Genomic DNA, 18,935 nt, shown 5'->3' with positions numbered 1-18,935 from the left:
GCTCATATTAAATGGATAAAGCAGCCACATAAATTCAGTCATTAATATACCTCTTCAACACTGACAATTTTATAACTCCCATGTTCTCAGTAGCATACTGACTAAGACTAGATGCCAGCCTACTGTAAAATCAAATTTTATTTCTTTGATCCTAAACTTGTTCAAAAAACACCTGTTCAGAGGGCACTCACTTTTTACTGGTATAGCAGGTCTACTTTGTAGAAGATTCCATGGATTTTTTAGAAAGGGTGTGAGAGTTCAGAGTTCTCTTGAGAATGTTAGGGATAAGTTAGCATACTGTTTGCTAATTGTCCAGTAGAAGAAAACACTGGAAATGTCACGATGTAATTATTGCTTACAGCACACCTGCTGTGAAAGCATCCTTTCAGTAACTGTTTGTTGTTGATACCTGAGAGAACTCCCTCCAAAGAACGCAAAGCACATAATTACCAGCCCTTAGTGCAAGCCCTTTTGGAGAAATTCTCAGTTAAACCCACTCTTTAGAGTCAAATAGCAAAGGGGCTTGTAATTAGATGAGCTGTTCTTTAGACATGAACCAACATAGATAATGCCAGATAATTAGTAGATAATTTTCTAGGTATTCCTGGCACTGAGTGCTAAAAGCAAAATTAAGTCAGGCAAAGCACTCTGAGAATTGCCTGTGGCCAGCATGTTGTAAGTGTTAATTGGGTAGTGAGAGGAGGAGATCTTTAAGCTGGAATCTGAATTACTTTTTCCGTTGTCCTTTTAATCGAGTGGCCTGTTAATGGCCAATAGCATGGATAATTTGGTAATTGAAAGGCAATATATGATGTGAGTTATTTATTGGAAACAGCTCTTAACTTTAATCACTGGTTTGAATAATATTTGAATTGTGGGAGGGGAGACATTCGACAAGCTTTTCAACAATCACGCATGTGTTTTGTAATTTTCAATAGCACCCTTCATTCAATGAACTGCTAATTGGTGTATTTACATCCACGTTCTGAGAAACAGTTTGATTGGGGTGGTGCCCAAGTTCTGAGGGTTTGGAGATAGATCTTGCATGTCTCTTTTCAGGAATTAATACAGTACTTCAAAATTTCCTCAAAAACGTCACCAAGGAGCCACTTAATTACATATTCATAATTTGAAACATGTGTTAAGACAGAAGTGGGTCAACTGTAGAAGAAGTGAGGGAAAAATGCGGAGAGAATGTCTAAAAGAACAAACTCAAGAACTCCATTGTTGAAGCCTCTTTAGAATAACTTTATCCATTTAATCGGCAATACACTGCTAATGATAGACTTCTCTGGCAAGGCTGTTGCTTTCAGCCAATCCATTACCCAGAATTCATATGTCTGTGATGAACAGTGCATGTGTTTGATTGGGAGTTAGGGACTTCCATTCTAAGTCCAGTGTTAGTGCATATTTCCTGCATGATCAAAGGCATAGAATTTTCTTTCTTACTCCTCTGTTTCCCCATTCATAAAAATTAAGTAAAAGCCGTGTTTACATAAGGCAGTATTTGAAGGATTAAATTATATAAAATCTTATACATTAAAATTGTAGCATGTTATGTAAATGTTAGGTGTTATTTTCATTATCATTATGGATTAAAGGTGCCATGAAATTAAAGCACAGAAAAGGAATTTGTGCAGTCAGAAGAAATTGAAATAAATGCTTACAGTATTGTAAAATACATTGCCAGTCAAGAATTATGGGCAATTTTTCTCATTGGAAAAATCATTTCTGCCCATTGAATCAGAATCCTACCTTTTAATAGTTTCCTGCTCTTCTCTGTCCTCTTTCTCATCTGTTGAACGCTAAATCCTGCCTCCTCTTTCTGGGCAGTATTTCCTGGTCTTATTCTCTCCTTTATCCTTCTTAGTCTCTGTTCTCATCTTCTCCTCTTTGAAGAGGACAAGAATTTCCTGTTTAATTGGCCTGTTGTTGCTGTACCCTTTCAAGTGGTTCCCAAACTAGTTGAGTTACAAAATTCTACATAATCTCTACACCAAACTAAAAATAATTAGGCCTATACATTTGTGCTAAATTTGATATGAGCTTACATTTAATTCTAACAGACAATTTAGGCATGAAATGAAGACTTTTTACATTATGAACATTTTCTGAGCATACTTCCCCTGGCTTCGTGTCCTTTGGCATTCCCACGCGTGGCCTATGGGCTGCAGCATTGGATTTGGGCATCAGAGCTCCAGGGCACATCTGGGGGACATGGCAGTGCTCTAGGGAGCTCATTTTAAGAGGAATCGCTCCAGAGGGCAGGAAGAAGCCTCTCCAGTAACATTTGCTTCACATCATTCGGAGAGAAGCAGAGGAGGGCCACTGCGCCACGGGAGCGCGGCCGGCTGGGTGAGGTCCTTGGGGCCACACAGAGCAGGATGTCAGCGGCTGTGACACTCGGGGAGCCCTGCAGGAGAGAAGATGTTCATTGAGTTTCCACCCACCCTTGATGGGTGTTGATGCAGGTAGATGTGAGGTGTCTTCTTGTGGTGACGTCATCAGGATGGATGGACTCATTAGGGTGAAAGGTGGCCTCAGTCACCCACTAGAGTCCTGGCAGGAGCTGATGAGAGCATCAGACAGTTAGGGTGGTTTATTTCAAGTGAAAAATCTCCTTTTTTTTCCTAAGAGGGTTTCTTTGTTCTTATCCCAGTTAAGTGTCAAAACTAAAATGATTTTTAAAACCGTTTGTATGCCCCAAATCAAAATAAGCAAAATGCTTCTGTTGGAGTTCGCAGATGAAATGAACCTCTCAGGATCTGCTAAGATTCCACAGCCTTAGACAAGGATGGCAACGCCTTTCCTCACCATGAAGCCAGGTTTGCAGGCTGCTGGTCAAGGCGTCCCAAACCCCCTTAGGTAACAGGGCTTTCAATCAAGGTTACCTATGGGGCTGTTGCCTGTTACAAAGCTTGGTGCATTTGCTTTTGATCATATGCTAGAATTATTATTTGAAGACAAAAACTACTTATTATTACATAGCACCCTCAGCCATGTTCACAACCAGGGGGCATTTAAGATATATCTTGAGAATTCATTTCTTGTATGGACAAAGGCAATTTGTCAATGAAAAGCCAGCAAAGGTGAGTAGGGGACCATTCGCCCTGCCTGCCACTCAGCAGGTGAGTCGTGCTGAGATGGCTTCCAAGGTGACAGGGGACAGGACCCTGCAGAGCTGACAGTTTAGGCTCTTGGAGGCAGTTAGTTAGGCTCTGAAAGACAGTTTAGGCTCTGGGAGACAGGCTCTGGGAGACAGTTAGGCTCTGGGAGACAGACTCTGGGAGACAGGCTCTGAAAGACAGTTTAGGCTTTGGGAGACAGGCTCTGGGAGACAGTTAGGCTCTGAAAGACAGTTTAGGCTCTGAGAGACAGTTTAGGCTCTGGGAGACAGGCTCTGGGAGACAGTTTAGGCTCTGGGAGACAGTTCAGGCTCTGAGAGACAGTTTAGGCTCTGGGAGACACTTTGAGGAGTCAGTGGGGGAATCAAGGCCCAAGCTCCCACTGGTAGGTCACTTCTCAACAGCTGCAAGTCCACTCGAAGCTGCCTTGCCCATGTGTGGGCTTCTGAAGGGATTTTATCCCAGATCCAGGGAAAACAGTTTGCCTATGGGCTCAGGTTAGAGCCCCGAGAGGATCGTCTTCAGCTCTTCCTGGCCAGGTAATGGATGTTTGGTGGCCTCAAGGGGTTAAAGATGAAGCCACCCACAAGCGCTCCAGTGATCTCAGGGTGCAAGCTGGGCCTCTCTGCTGCTACATCACATTTCACCAAGAAGTTGAAAAAGCAGGTCTTGTAGGAAAACAGAACCTGGCTGCTTTTTCGTCATAGCCGTTGTTGTTCCAGGGGGACAGGATGGAACCCTACTTTAAAATTGTGTGGATGTTTGTAAAGCCAAATGGTTTTTGTTCTGTTTTTTCTCCTCTTTGACTTTCATCCTTGTGGGTTTCTTTTTCCTATTTTTAGAAGCAACTGTTCTTCATTTTGAATGTGCTTCTAGTAATTCAATCCCGGGGTAATTCGACCCCAAGGCCTCTCCGCTCCATGCTGAGAGGACATAGCTTTCAGTGGCTGTCGTCTTGACCAGGCCCCGTCTGTTGGGAGGGCTGGTGGCAGTGTGCCATATGCAGAAAACTAAAACTGGATCCCTTCCTTATACAAAATTATACCTTATACAAAAATTTGTATACCTTATACAAAAATTAACTCAAGATGGATTAAAGACTCAAACGGAAGACCTAAAACCATAAAAACCCTGGAAGAAAACCTAGGCAATACCATTTAGGACATCATAGGCAAGGGCAAAGGCCTCGTGACTAAAACACCAAAAACAATGGCAACAGAAGCCAAAATTGACAAATGGGATCTAACAGAACTAAAGAGCTTCTGCACAGCAAAAGAAACTAGCATCAGACTGAACAGGGAACCTACAGAATGGGAGAAAATAGATCTCAAAATGAATTGCTTCAGGTGGAGAAGACCCTGTCCAGCCCTGTGACTCTAGGAGGTGTGAAGCCCAGTTGAGGCGAGGACAAATATGACTTTGAGGAAGGAACTGCCACCACCAGAGATAATTAGAGCAACTCATATTTTATGCACAGTGCCCACAGTATTTTCACATGAGGATGTGTGCTCATAATCTACTATGAGTGTTAGGAGATCACATTCCCTTCCACCCTAAAGCAGAAGGCATGATTCTTCCTTGATTGAAAGCCCTGTTACCTATGGGAGCATTACAGCCCTGCCCTATCCAACTCATTGGTGGTCATATAATGGGGTTTGGCCACTGAGAAGGGAGGAAAGGTGGTCTGAGTCACCCGCAGGCTAACGTGGTCACATCCAGCAGGAAAAATGAGAGTAGTTCCTGAAAAAAGATGAAGTGCCCTCTTTTTTCCACTGCTGAGGTGACAGGCAACACTTCACTTGTGGCTGCTCCTTGGCCTGCATCCTAGAAGGAGAATGACAATGACTCAGAAGACCAGCCATCTCTGGAAAGAACACCATCATGCGTATGTAACAATAAGTGAAAAAGCAGCCTCTCATGGTACTTGCCACTGAGATGTTGTTGTTGGGGGTTGTCATTACTGCAGCATGATGCTGCCTATCCTGACTGATACAGCCCCCAATTTTCTGCCAAGCAACTCAAAATTTAACTCTCTCACCAGCTGCTGTCTAGGCATTTTTTTCTCCTCTCTTTGACCAACTGCCTTTACAACATAGACCAAAGTAGGCTTTCTTTCCTTCCCTCCACCTCTTCGATTCTCTCCTCTCACATCATCTCTTGAGTCCATGCCACCAATATGCAAGAGCTGATTTATGTTGGCTGGGCTATCAACATAGGAGGAACTGCGTGTACAAAATTAAATTCTGGATACTGAAAAGTAGAGGGTGCTGTGAAGACTGTAGCCTCTCAACTATTATTAAATGTCAAAACTATATATCAATATATGTGTCTGGATGATACTCACAAGAGTGAAAAACAATCATACCTTGCTTAACCAGGACATGTTCTGAGAAATGTGTCCTGAGGCATTTTTGTCTTTGTGCGAACATTCTAGAGTGTCCTTACACAAACTTGATGTTGTAGCCTACTGCAGATCTAGGCTACATGGTGTAGCTGGTTGCTCCTGGGCTACAAATATGTGCAGCATGTTACCATACTGTAGGCAATCATAACCCAATGGTATGAATCTATGTATCTAAATATATTTAAACATAAAAAAGGTATAGTTAAAAAATAGTATTATAGGCTGGGCATGGTGGCTTACATCTGTAATCCCAGCACTTTGGCAGATCACCTGAGGCCAGGAGTTTGAGACACAGCCTGGCCAACATGGTGAAATCTTGTTTCTACTAAAAATATGAAAAAATTAGCCGAGTGTAGTGGCACATGCCTGTAATCCTAGCTACTCAGGAGGCTGAGGCAGGAGAATTGCTTGAACCTGGGAGACAGAGGTTGCAGTGAGCCGAGATCATGCCACTGAACTCCAGCCTGGGTGACAGAGCAAGAATCTGTCTCAAGAAAAATATATAGTACTAAAAATATATGGGACCCCCTTCATATATGTGGTTTGTCATTGACTGAAACATCATTGTGTGGTACATGACTATGAAAGTGTAGGCTTTTGAATTAAAACCAGAGTCTATTTATCTTCTGCAGAAAATATTTTTTCAGATTTTATTCATAAGAATTGTACATTCTTTGGTGGAAATATGCAATATTTTGATATTGCATGCATTCAATACAATATGTATTGATCAAATGAGGGAAATTCGTATATCTATCACCTCCAATGTTTAGCTTTTCTCTGTATTGGGGTTAGTCTAGTTCTTCTTTTGTAGCTTTTTTGATCTATGCAGTACAATGTTGTTATTATACTCACCCTACTGTGTTTTTGAACACTGGATCTTACTCCTTCTATCTAACTGTATTTTTATTGCCAATAACCAATTCTCTTCATCACCCTTCTTCTCTCCATTTCCCAGCCTTTGAGAACCAACGATCATCTCTCTGTCTTCATTAATTCCACATACTGAGCTCCCACATATGAGTGAGAACATGTAATATTTGTCTGTCTGTGCCTGGATTATGGCATTTAATACGATGACCTCCAGCTCCATCCATGTTGTTGCAAATGACAGGATGGCATTTTTTATGGCTGAGTAATATTAAATTATATATATAATACTTATATTTTTTATCCATTTATCCATTGATAAGCATGTAGGTTGATTCCATATCTTGGCTATTGTGAATAGTGCTGCAATAAACACAGGAGAGCAGGTATTTCTTCAATATTTTGATTTCCTTCACACACCTAGTAGTGGGATTGCTGGATAATATGGTCACTCTATTTTTAATTTTTTGAGGACCATCCATAGTGTTCTCTGTAGTAACTGTGCTAATTTACATTCCCACCAGCAATGTGTGAGCACTCCCCTGTCTGCATCTTTGCCAGCATCCGTTAGTCCCTGTGGTTTTGATAAAAGCCATTCTAACTGGAGTAAGATGATATCTCATTGTGGTTTGGATTTGCATTTCCCCATGACTAGTGATGTTGAGAACTTTTTCATACAACTGTTGGCCATTTGTCTGTTTTCTTTTGAGAAATGTTTATTCAGATCTTTTACCCATTTTTAAACCAAATTATGTGTTTTTTGCATCTGAGTTGTTTGAGCTTCTTATATGTTCCGTTACTAATCCCTCACGAAACTGGTAGTTTGCAAATATTTTCTCCTATTCTGTGGATTGTATCTTCACTCTGCTGATTGTTTCTTTTGCTTTGCAGAAACTTTTTAGCTTAATGTAATCCCGTTTTTAAATTTTCACTTTTGTTGCCTGTGCTTTGAGGTCTTATCCAAAAAGGCTTTGCTCAAGCCAATGTCCTGAAGAACATATTTTAAAAGCTTCCTTGTAACTTAACGTGGCATCTAAGGCCCATTAGGTGGTGACTTGGAAAAGAAGAAGGCTACAGTCTCTGGACTATAGATCACTGACCTTAGCACCTCCTTCAGCCTTTCTCTCATAAGTGAAGGGCAGAGCCACCCATTCATTGTGTATGCCAGGACCTTTGGGGCCACACTCCATACCCCATTGCAACCTCCAACTTTCTGTCAGTGGGTCCCAAGAACTCTCCCTCCTAATACTGTTTCTCTGTCTCACTTGCCAACCTCTGCTGCCCACATTGCTGTGTCCTCATGGGGCCACTGCTAAGGTGCAGACCAGCCTCCTCCCAACCGTGTGGCTCCCCTCCATCCATTATCTTCAGTCCAGCATTGTGGGCCTTTTAAATTCAACAGGTGGGCCATGAATTCACTGGCTGGCACCCTCCATGGCTTCCCATCGTTCTAGAGGACTGGACCCAAATCCATACATTATTTGCAAGACCCTACATCATCAATCTCAGCCTGCTGCCTCTGTGATCTGGCCCCTGTGCCAATCAGCTCAAGAGCTGCTCATCTCATGCGCCCCAGACAAGAATGACTTTCCAGTGTCTCTTTCTGAATCAATTACTCACAGGTTAAAAATAATCTTCAATGACAAGGTTTCCAAGAGTGATTTCTTTAAAGAAGTTTTTTGATCCCCAGGTAAGCCCTATACAGACATAGATTGTCATTGATTATGATTGAATCCTGCACATTCTCTACTTGGAACTTTCACTTTTGATAATTAATTTTATAAATAATGTGACTATTTGCTTAACATGTTCTTATATCTATTTTTCTCTAATTCCCAGTAAGCCATTCTCCAGAGAAAAATATTTATTCTGTTTAATATATCAGAACAGGCAAGCCTTCTGCTTAAGAGCTACCCAATGGCTCCCTTTTACTCCTAGAAAAATATCCAGAAGCCTTCATGACTGCTTGGTCCCAGGTGACCCCACGGTCCCACATGACCCCACTGTTCCACGTGACCTGGCCCCTTGCACCTCCCTGAACTTCTTGCCGTCATGACTGGTCTCTAGAAGGGCTGAACCTATTCCCTTTCAGGGCTCAATTTATTCCCATTCAGGGCTTGATCTGTTCCCACTGAGAGCTCAACCTACTCCCATTCAGGGCTGAACCTATTCCCATTCAGGGCTCAATCTATTCCCATTCAGGGCTCAACTTGTTCCCATTCAGGGCTGAACCTATTCCCATTCAGGACTGGACCTATTCCCATTCAGGGCTGAACCTATTCCCATTCAGGAATGGGCCTGTTCCCATTCAAGACTGAACCTATTCCCATTCAGGACTGAACCTATTCCCATTCAGGGCTCAACCTATTTCCATTCAGGACTCAACCTATTCCCATTCAGGGCTCAACCTATCTCCATTCAGGTCTCAACCTATTCCCATTCAGGGCTCAACCTATTTCCATTCAGGTCTCAACCTATTTCCTTTCAGGTCTGAACCTTTTCCCATTCAGGGCTCAACCTATTTCCATTCAGGGATCAACCTAGTCCCATTCAGGGCTCAACCTATTCCCGTTCAGGACTGAACCTTTTCCCATTCAGGGCTCATAGACCTGCTGTTGTTGTCTCTGCACATAGTCACTCAAGGTCCCCACATTTCTCCTGCTTCTCTTCATGAGGCTTCTGCTAAAATGTGATCTTCTCAGAACAGCTTTCCCTAAACTCTCTATTCAGTGCCGTACTATGTTGTCAGCACTGGAAATAAATTAGTGGGAAAATTCAGTCCAGAAACCCTGTATTTAGGACTCTTTCTCTTTAGTGGGAGTCACTGCCCCACAGCCCCCTCCGATTCATTTATTTACCCATTTATTCTGATTTGTCTTATTCTCACATTTTGAATTGCTTCCTTGTTTTCTTCATTTCTTTCAGAAAAGGATTCATGGCCACAGTCTATTATGTTCATCATTCTACTCTCATCTTCTAGAAGAGTGCCCAGTGTTTTGTAGGCCTTCCATGAATTTGTTCAATAAGTAGTCATACCTTGCAAATCGGGTAGACTTCTCCAGAAGTGTTGGTGGCCAGAGGTAAGACTTCCTTGGAAGAAAAGTAAGAACAAGAAAAAGGCCACTACAGTTAAAATACGTGTAGACTGGATAAGAAACTGGGCTGCAGGCTTCAGCAAATCAGAGCTTTTCCAGCTCATCAAAAAAACAGATTCAGTTTGGTAGAAGGTGGGTGCATGCAAGACATTCAGTTAGAAAGTGGCATTGATGCAACAGGCACAGGAAATGAGTGACTTTTCCACTAAAACCCAGGAGAAGGAGTTTAATTGCTAACCTTCACTGGAGAGACTCCATGCACTAAAGGATGCGTGAGGATCTCTATAAGAATCAGCAACAAAAGTTTGCAATAGAACAGTGTACAGATGCAGGAACCATGAAATAGTCCATACTCCACGGGAATGAAATGCCCTGGCTGGAAACTCAGGCTGTGTTTTAGTCCATCTGGTCTGTTACGTAACAAAATACCTTAAAATGGGTAATGTATAAACAACAGAAATTTATCACTCATAGTTCCTCAGGTTGGAGAGTCCAAGATTGAGATGCCAGCAGGTTTAGTGTCTGGTGACAGCCCATTTCCAGATTCACAGGAAGTTGTTCTCACTACTGTCATGTGGCTGAAGGCATGAAAAAGCTCCCTTAGGCCTCTTTTCTTCCTGAGGGCTCCACTCCCATGACATAATCACCTCCCCATGTCCCCACCACCTATATACCACTGCCTTGTAGGTGATGTGCAGCATATGATTTTAAAGGGACCCAAATGTCCACACAGAAGCAGACCACAGATCTCGGAGAGGTCTGACATCTGTGATGGGATGGGTGAACTTGCACCCAGGAGAACATCTCTTCAGAGCTACATTTTCATTCTGAAGTTTTACACAAAGAAATCCTGAGACTGAGCCTAAACTTTCAGTTTTCTGGGTCCTCTTGGCATTCAGCCAGTGTTACGAGCTGTGATGTGAAGATATAGATGCCACCTGGCCTGTTTGGAGCAGCAAAACTGAAGCTGGGGTGTCTGACAGAAGCAGCTGAGGAGGCCTTCCTGGGAAGCCCTTGAGTTGAACACCCTGCAAGACTCAGTCCAGAGTGGTCCCCTGTCCCTCTGCCCTATTCCGCACTTCCCCCCGCCAGAGTCAAACGTGGTAGGCTGCTCTGCAGTACCTGAGAGATAGCCCCTATCTCCCTTCCACATATCCTGACTCCATTGTCTGCACAATTTGCTTTTTCAAGGCTGAAAGGACTAGCATAGTTTAACTGGGGAAAAGTGTTGATAGTGATAGTGATAGTTGATTTTGACAGTGATATTTTAAATTTGCTTAATTATTTAGAAAGCACTAGGCTCTCTGTGAAAGCATTGGCACCACCTGGCATGGGGATTGATTATTTGGGTAATTTCAATTAAGCCAACTGCTGTGCAGTTAAGCAGGACAGAACCCTACCTTATCAGACTGATGACCTTGGAGACGGCATGTCTGGGATTAATTGTGACATGTCAGGTAAGTTTTTAAAAATAGGTGCGCAAAAATGCCCAGGCTACACCACAGGGCAAGATAAACCCTATCTCCATCCTTCTCTCCCTCCCTTTCTCCTTTTCTTTTTTTCTTTCTTCCCCCAACCTCTTTCTCTTTATTTTCCTTCTCTCCTTTTTTTCCAACATAGTAGCTGGTGGCTGAGATACCTTGCTGTCTTTCTTACGAAAAGATGTTACTGCAGACTCACCGTGAGTTTGGGTTTAAGCTTTAGTTCACTGTTTCAGTAGTATTCCTCCATTTGTTAAATACTTATGAAGTGCCTGAAACCTGGTGTACCCCAAAAAAGCTTAGTAAATATTAGTAAGTATGTGCAAGTTTCTTCTCTTGTTGAACTCGGATTCTAGAAGCAGAGGCTGACAAGAAGAAAAAGTAAAAGCAAATAACAAACACATAAACAGACAGAAATGTGTTCTGTGGGAGCAACTGTGACCATCCCTGGGGTCATAGTGATGAAACTGGAGAGGAAATAGCAAACCTAAGATTGGTTTTTGAGACAGAACTCACTGTGTCTCCTGCATTTATTGGTATAAAGCACCTGCTTTAGACTAATTTTCTCACCCTCTTCTCCCAGATAACCTCCACTGCTGTGCTCAGATCAGTGGCATTTCCCTTCACATGAGCTTATAGCAGTGAGGAATACAGTGCTGATCCATGTGCACTGACTACACACAGGACATCAATACATGGTAGGCATTGGGATTTGTGAAACTGAAAACCCAGGGTGGTGTGTAAGCACACCAGAGGCTGATGCACAGCGGCCTTAGGCCCAGCTTGTTATGATGCACACACTAAGGCCAGTCTCAGGAGGCTGAGCTGAGAAAATGCGGAAGAACGAAAACAAAAACACTAAACCTCCCGAATCTCTGCAATGGTTTAAAGTGTTATTTTAACTTAATCACGTATTTTGTGTATGACTGTGTTGTGGTGGGACCGAATAATACTGAAAATCCTTAAAGATGCTTCTATATCATTAGAACTTGTTGAAGTAACCATTTTTTTCCCCAGAAAATGGACCCAGATCTGAAAAGCAGATGAATTCATTGCAGTTACTAAAATGCCTAGTTAAATAACTACCAACAGTTACGCATGTCACCATATTAAAATCAGCTTATATACAAAAACTGTACAAAGGAGCCTTTGTAAGATACTGATTGCTGTTGGAAGCTCCTCCATCAGGATATCAATCAGGATGTCACTGGGATTGTACCGTGCCCTGGGAAGCACAAGCCACCCACCCCACACTGTTCAGGACTCTGTGGATGTCTTTGTTCCAGAAAAGCAAGATGCCTCTAAACCTGCAATTGTCGCAGGTTTATAGACTCATGCCCTTCTCTTTGTCAAATGCACCCTGTGAGCCTCTGCTTTGCTTCCTGTTTATCCCTGGGCTAGTGAGAGGGAAGTCATCCCTCTGCTACTGCCCAGCCATTTGAATTTCTGGAGACACTGAGATGTGAAGAAGCAGACGTCAAGTGAACCATCTCCTGTTTGAGTTGGACAAGCAGCCTCTGGGTTTAAACCCCTGAACTATACTCAGATTGTACGTACATCAGCTTGTGTTTCTTTGTGGCTGGCTGCTTGTTGGTCCATTCCAGTTGCATGTTTTTATTTATTTAATAGATGTGTGCCATGGTGCACCCCTCTGACTGCTATGAGAGAGAGAGAGTAAACCTTTAACCCACCCCAGTGAACAGCGAAAGAATTAGAGAGAGCCTAAAAATTATGATGAGGTAACATCCGCCAAATACCTGAAAATGATGCATTCTTCTTTTCTGTAACTATCAGCAAATAATTTAACCTACTACATTGGCTCAAAAAGTAAATTGGGAAAACTGAATGGAGATACTGAAAAGAAAACAGTGAGGAAGAAAGATAGCGTGCCAGGTACAGCTAGACACAGTTTAATGCCGGTGATAAATGTTTAACGCCTCCAAATACATTAATTACTGCTTCAATTACTTTCCTATTAAAAGGAACAATTCAAATCAATTTCAACATGCTAGTGTCTAGGAGAAACTGGCAAAACCCACCTGTGGAATTGACTATTTGACAGTAAAATGCACAAATGTATTTGTTAGGCAAAATAGGGCGATGATTATATCCACAATGGTAGGGCATTGTTCTTTGGAAAGTATTCAAGGTTTAGATATCTTTAAAAAGGGAGAAAGAAGGAAGAGAGGGTGAGCAGGAGAGAGGAAGGGAGAGAGAACAAACCACTTTTTATTGGCTGATGGTAGATTTAAAATAAAATGCCTGTTTTCAACACGTTCTTTAAAATAAAGCGAGTTTTGGTTTCCACAGTATCTTTAAAGAAAAGCAACTGAGGTGTAGTGTGGAGTGCTCACATTTCAGGTGCACCTCTGCCTTCCCAACACTCCTGCCGAACATCTTGGTCGGACCCCAGCAAGGTGCCTCCAGATAGGTTGTGACAAGCGTTGACTGATGATTTATTTTGCCAACCTGTCAGAGTAATCCAATAGTTTGCTAATTTAAGGCAAGGTCTTTATTTGAAAACATCAAATGTGTTTTACTGTACACATCTGTGTCAGGGACAATCCTGCCAACATACAAGCTTTTGCTCATTTCAATAAATCAGCGATATAAGTATCAAGAGGAAAATGTGCTTGAGGGTTTCAGGAGCCGTGGGTTTCTGAGCATGCAGAGGCAAGGGAGGCAGAGTGCTCCGGGCTCTACCCGGCATTCCAGGGAGGTGTTAATGACTTTAAGCCTGTCAAGAATGTCTCTAGTTTATGTAGAAGAGACAACTCATCGGTTTAATATAAAGGTGTAACATTTCCTACAGGTGAGCTCCACTGATCAAGGGATAAAAAGGAACTTTTGTTGCCACTTTGGAAAGATGTACTGCAGATTTTAACCCGTGCTTTTGATGTAAGCTTCGAAAGCTTCCAAGGCTTCCCATGGGGACCTGCATTGTCAGATGCCGGGCCAGTCTGCAGGATGACACAGCACATTGACTTAAAATGCCAGAGAAGGGAATGGCACGAGGCTCCCTGGGGTCAACGTTGGGCCACTAGAGCTGCAGAGTAGTTTCCCCACTTTTCCCCTTCAAATCATGTCAACAAATCCAAGCATTTTACAACAGGAATCCATTAAGTCTAGGCACACTTTTCCAAAGGGCACATGATAGTTTGTATTAATGAGGCCTGGAAATTATTGCTCTTAATGTAAAAAGTGATGAATAGCAATGTCGTTAGTGGCTTCACCATGGACGTCCTGCTGCACCCTCCCGTGGGGCAGTGGGGAGCTCTGAAGAGCTCCAGGATGTGTCTCTGCCTTCTGCGACAGCTCAAGTCACCCGTCCTTTGGTGAAATCTTGAAATTATAAAATCTTGGTGAAATTATGAAATCTGACAGAACCTTTCTAGAACGTTCAGGTTGGCTCCAGAGGTATCGTGGCATGGTTGCAGCACAGCAGTGCTCTCTATCAATCTAGAACATGCCAAAGGGGTTAGAATTTAGAGGAATGGTTGAGAAGCTGGTGAACAGAAACTCTTCTCTTCCATTTATCTTTAATAATAAGCACCTCTTCTCACACGTACTACATTTCGATTCCAACCCCAGCTCCCAAACACAAGCCAGATCTGCCCCAATCTGATTGGTTTGTGTAGCTGACTGCATATAAAACCGAGCAGGTTTGCAAAAAAATGTGTAAGACAAGAGTTGTCATGAGAGTTAATCTCCTATAGAATTATCAAGCATATACTTTGTTTTTCTGATGAGCAGTTCAGGGTGAATTCTCTAAAAATAAAAAGCTTATACCATGTCTGTTTTCTCCTTGTTTTATTTTTTCTCAAGTTTGACAGTAACAAAAATCATTGTACAGCTTTTTGAAGCAGTGAACAGAGCTGAGTGTTTAAAGATCTGCCATTGGAGTGATGAGCCTTGTTCTCTCAAATAGATGTTGGTTCGAGGTAGTCCCATGGACGCCACTGGGTGGGAAACTCACTAAAATCGGGACAGGAAACAGACAGATTATGTATTATGATATGTCCTGCCATTTCCATCTTTTAAAATGCACCATTAGCTAAAAGGCTGTGTAGGGTTTCCTCCAAGGGCACTATATCATCAGCAATATGTAAATGTTGTCTTTGTCAGTTTATTTTTCCAGGTGAAAACTCTTCCTGTCTGTGAAAGAGGCCTTTTGTGACCACATCTCCCTGGTTTGCAATAAAATCAGAAGGGATCAAATTCCTTTAGGAAATGTGCTGTCTAAACTTGAAATTTGAAATCGACTTGTCAGAGCAAGGGGCTGATAAACAAGACCTACTTTAAGTTAGGTCCTTATCTCATTTTAGGAAGGGATGGTCAGGGGCCTCTTCCCCCAAGGCATGGAGCAAACACTTAGAGAATATTCTTCTGTCTGTTGACTTTAACCCGAGCTCCCTCATTGGAAGGTAAACACAGACTCTGGTTTGGGGGTATAGATAGAAATTGGCCTCTCTCCTTCGTAAATTCTATTTGTGGCAACAGTTTTTAATCAAACTATCCACAATCATGTCATTCAATCTCTTTTCCTTCTAGTTAAATTTTTTATGGAGAATACCAAAATGGGAAAAGGCGCTGGTGGCATTTAAGAGGCACCCTGGGCAAACGGCCATAGGACAGGGCTTTGTGTTCCAGGAAATAGTGACGGAAAGGATTCTCCAGCTCGACGGCTTCTCCTGTTGGACGTGTTTTGACTTGGCAATTATAGATATTTTGACATCTTAGGAAACAGGCCCAGAAGTGGATGTTCAGTCCTGGATATGCAGCAAAATGCTCCGTGTTTATCCTCTGAAGCCTGCACTGACCCTACGCCTCTTCGGCTTTAGCCTGGGTGATGATGTGTGCTCAGGAAAGAACATGCTTTACTCCTCACTCATCAGGAAGCCAGGCTTCCTCTCTTGCCCCGCCGGACCTCCTCACGTCCACTGAAAACAGTGGTGTCTTTCAGTTGGGTTTCAGCAGAAATAGACTCCAGCCGGCGTGTCAGGGGATCTGCCCTCCTGGCTCAGCCTCCCCCAGGTGTCTGGCCTTTCCTGATCACTTTGGAATTTCCACCCTAGCTGAGATTCCTTAGAAAGGTAGGGTGAGGACCATATGAGACAGAGAAGCCAAAAATAAATTTTCACACGCAAATAACTTTGACAGAATAGAATAAAAGGAAAAGACATTGTAGTTCAATGAAGCATTTTAATTTAAAAAGCCAGAAGATAAATAATGAGCTTGAAAGCTTCAATTTCCACTCGCATTGCTTCGTGTAGAGGACAATACAGTCTTGGTACAGAGTTGTGCATATAGAAATTTTGTACTATATTTTAAACACTACATTTTAAACGGTGGACTATGTCTTAATTTACAATCATGTGACTTGAACAATAGACTATGAAAGGTATAATAGACACAACGTCTTTAAACCTCACCAAGCCCTGTGAGAATTACTGTCAGTAATTTCCAGAAGCTAAAATTCAAATAGTGTGTCTAAATTCTCCCTAAAGAGTACATTGAGTGTCAGGATGTGAACTGCAAGTGCGAGCTCCCACGAGACAGAGTCAGAAAATACTTCCACTGCATCTAAGACACTTGTGAAAAGCTGCAGCCCTCTAACTGTGTGCAGTAGCCCAGCCCAGGCAGTGAGCACACCTAGCAGCCAGACAGCCTGGGGGCAGGCCCCAGGTCTCTGCTACAGTGAATTCTGGGGAGTTTCCCCCGCTGTGCCTTCCTTTTCTCACCCATAAAATGTGGATCTCCAATAGTATCTGCCTCCTAGGTTTCTTCTACTGTGGAGGTAAAGCACCAAGAACTCAGGCACACATGGCTGGCACTCAGAAGTTGGCTGCCATCATAGGTAAAATGCAGAGGTAGGGCACGACTGCAGGTTGCTTTGTGAATTACGTAGAAAACACCTTCTGGCTTCTTTTATTAGTATGCACATTGCTTCGTATTTTGGAGACTGTTTGCATGTGACGCACCTATGGGATTCATTTACTCGCCCACATGTATGCACTCTTCACTTCGACTCCATGCCTAGGGTTGGAGCACTGAGACCTGCTGTCTGTCCGAAGCAACTTACAGGCAGTGGATGGGTGAGAATAGAGAAGGCACAATTGAATGTGGAAAGTGGGTGGAGGAAGAAGAGCATGTAGAAGGAATGCACCGGAAGGGGCACTGGGCCACCCAGCCTGGTGGTGGAGGTGGAAGTGCAGGGAAGGCTTTCTGGGGAGGTGATTTCCACATGGGTCCTGCTGTCTGAGAGAAGCCAGACAGGACCTCGTGGAGACAAGTTGCTCATCTGGAAACAGGGGAGGAGATGACTTCAGGGTAGAAGGTATTTATGAGGAATCAACACCAGGGGTGAAGGAGATGAGAGAGCAGGGGTGGGTAAAGGGAGAAGTCAGTCAGTGATGCAGACCCCAGAAAACTTCAGCTGGCTCAGAGGAAAGCTTTGGGGATGCATTTCTCATTACAAAGGCTGACATGGGACCAAACCCTGCATTGCTTGGGCACAGCTGCCTGGGGAAGAGCCTGGGCTCTCACTGAAGGCCTTGCTCAGGGAGCCCACAGCATGACTGGGGAGCAAGTCACCTCTGCAAAGACGTCTGGGGAATCAGCAAATCTCTGGGTCTACCACAGCCCAGCCCTTGCACCACCCAGACTTGTTTCTCTCTGTACATTTCAGAGCAGCCCTTCCCCATTGTGCAGTGGCTGCTGCTCCTCCCTCTGCTGAAAGCCGTCTGTATCAGGAGGTTGACACCTCTTGTTCCCTCCTGGCCCATCAGTGAAGAAGCTCAAAGCGTCCATGAAGCTTATAATTCACTGGGACTCTTGCTTTGTCCCTTGGCAAAAGTGCACCCTTTGTGAGGACAAGAACCTTTAACTTTGTAAAGCCCATAGTTGTCCGGAAGAGTCATGGTGATGGATGCTTAGAGAGGATGGGCACCCCTCAATGCCAGACCCATGCAGTCTTCCATCAGTGCAGCCATGGCCTGTAAGGAAATTTGGTTCAATGTAGACACTGTGCTCTGGAGCATGACACCCCATCCTCCCAGGGTATTGCTACTAGGCTGATGAGTGTTCTTTGAAGACCAGCACAGCATGACATAATCATGAATCCTGCAATTGTGGGCCACCCCTGCTACTCTTATGCTGAGGAATGACCCCGATTTGGTGCCTTATTAGGTGGAATCCCAAGCCAGTGGGTTAAACCCTCTTTAAGTTCAGGACAGGGGTGCTGGCTTGAGTTTGTGGGAGCAAATTCAGAAGAGTGTCTATTTCTGTGAGAATGCACTGCTGGCTCATTAGACGAGAAGGGGCCCAATGGAGACAACTTGTGGGATGTTGTTTCCTCCAGGAATGCTGCCTTACCAGGAATTCCATGTTGGTCCCCAGGGCTGGCAGGTTGACATCACCGGCAGTAGTGGCCAGCTCAGCCTCCTCAGCCTCAGCTAGTGTGGTCCAGGCTGCTGGGCAAAAACATCGTCTCCATCTGTGCCACCACAGCCAGTTTCTCTTGTGTTTGTCATGTCAGCACAAGGATTGGTGTCGCCAGAGGGGAACTGTTGCTGCTGAGCAGGCCATTCTTTCTACTGTTTTAGTATCTCTTCCACAGGGAATGTTTTTGCATGGAAATTAATGTATACTATAAAGATCTTCAACCTCTATACCCTTCAAACTCTATGAGATTCCTCCCATGTAGCCATGCTCATGCCTCTGCCATAGGTCTTCCCTGATCTTCCAACTTTTTCTTTCCAGGTTCTGGCTAGTTGGGTAGGCCACTGGCCACTTCCTATGGCTCCATATGTATTCTTTGGAACAACTTCTCTTTCCACAAAGAGGTGACTGGGTTTGCTGTTGACACACTTCTTATTGAGATAAACTTCCCTTGGTACTCTTATTCAAAGCCACTCCCAAATGAGCATGGAGGGCGACTGCTGTCTGTTTTTGCCCTGGA

Source organism: Pongo pygmaeus, chromosome 4, assembly GCF_028885625.2.
Source record: "Pongo pygmaeus isolate AG05252 chromosome 4, NHGRI_mPonPyg2-v2.0_pri, whole genome shotgun sequence".
NCBI lineage: Eukaryota > Metazoa > Chordata > Mammalia > Primates > Hominidae > Pongo > Pongo pygmaeus.
This window is presented reverse-complemented; position numbering follows the sequence as displayed.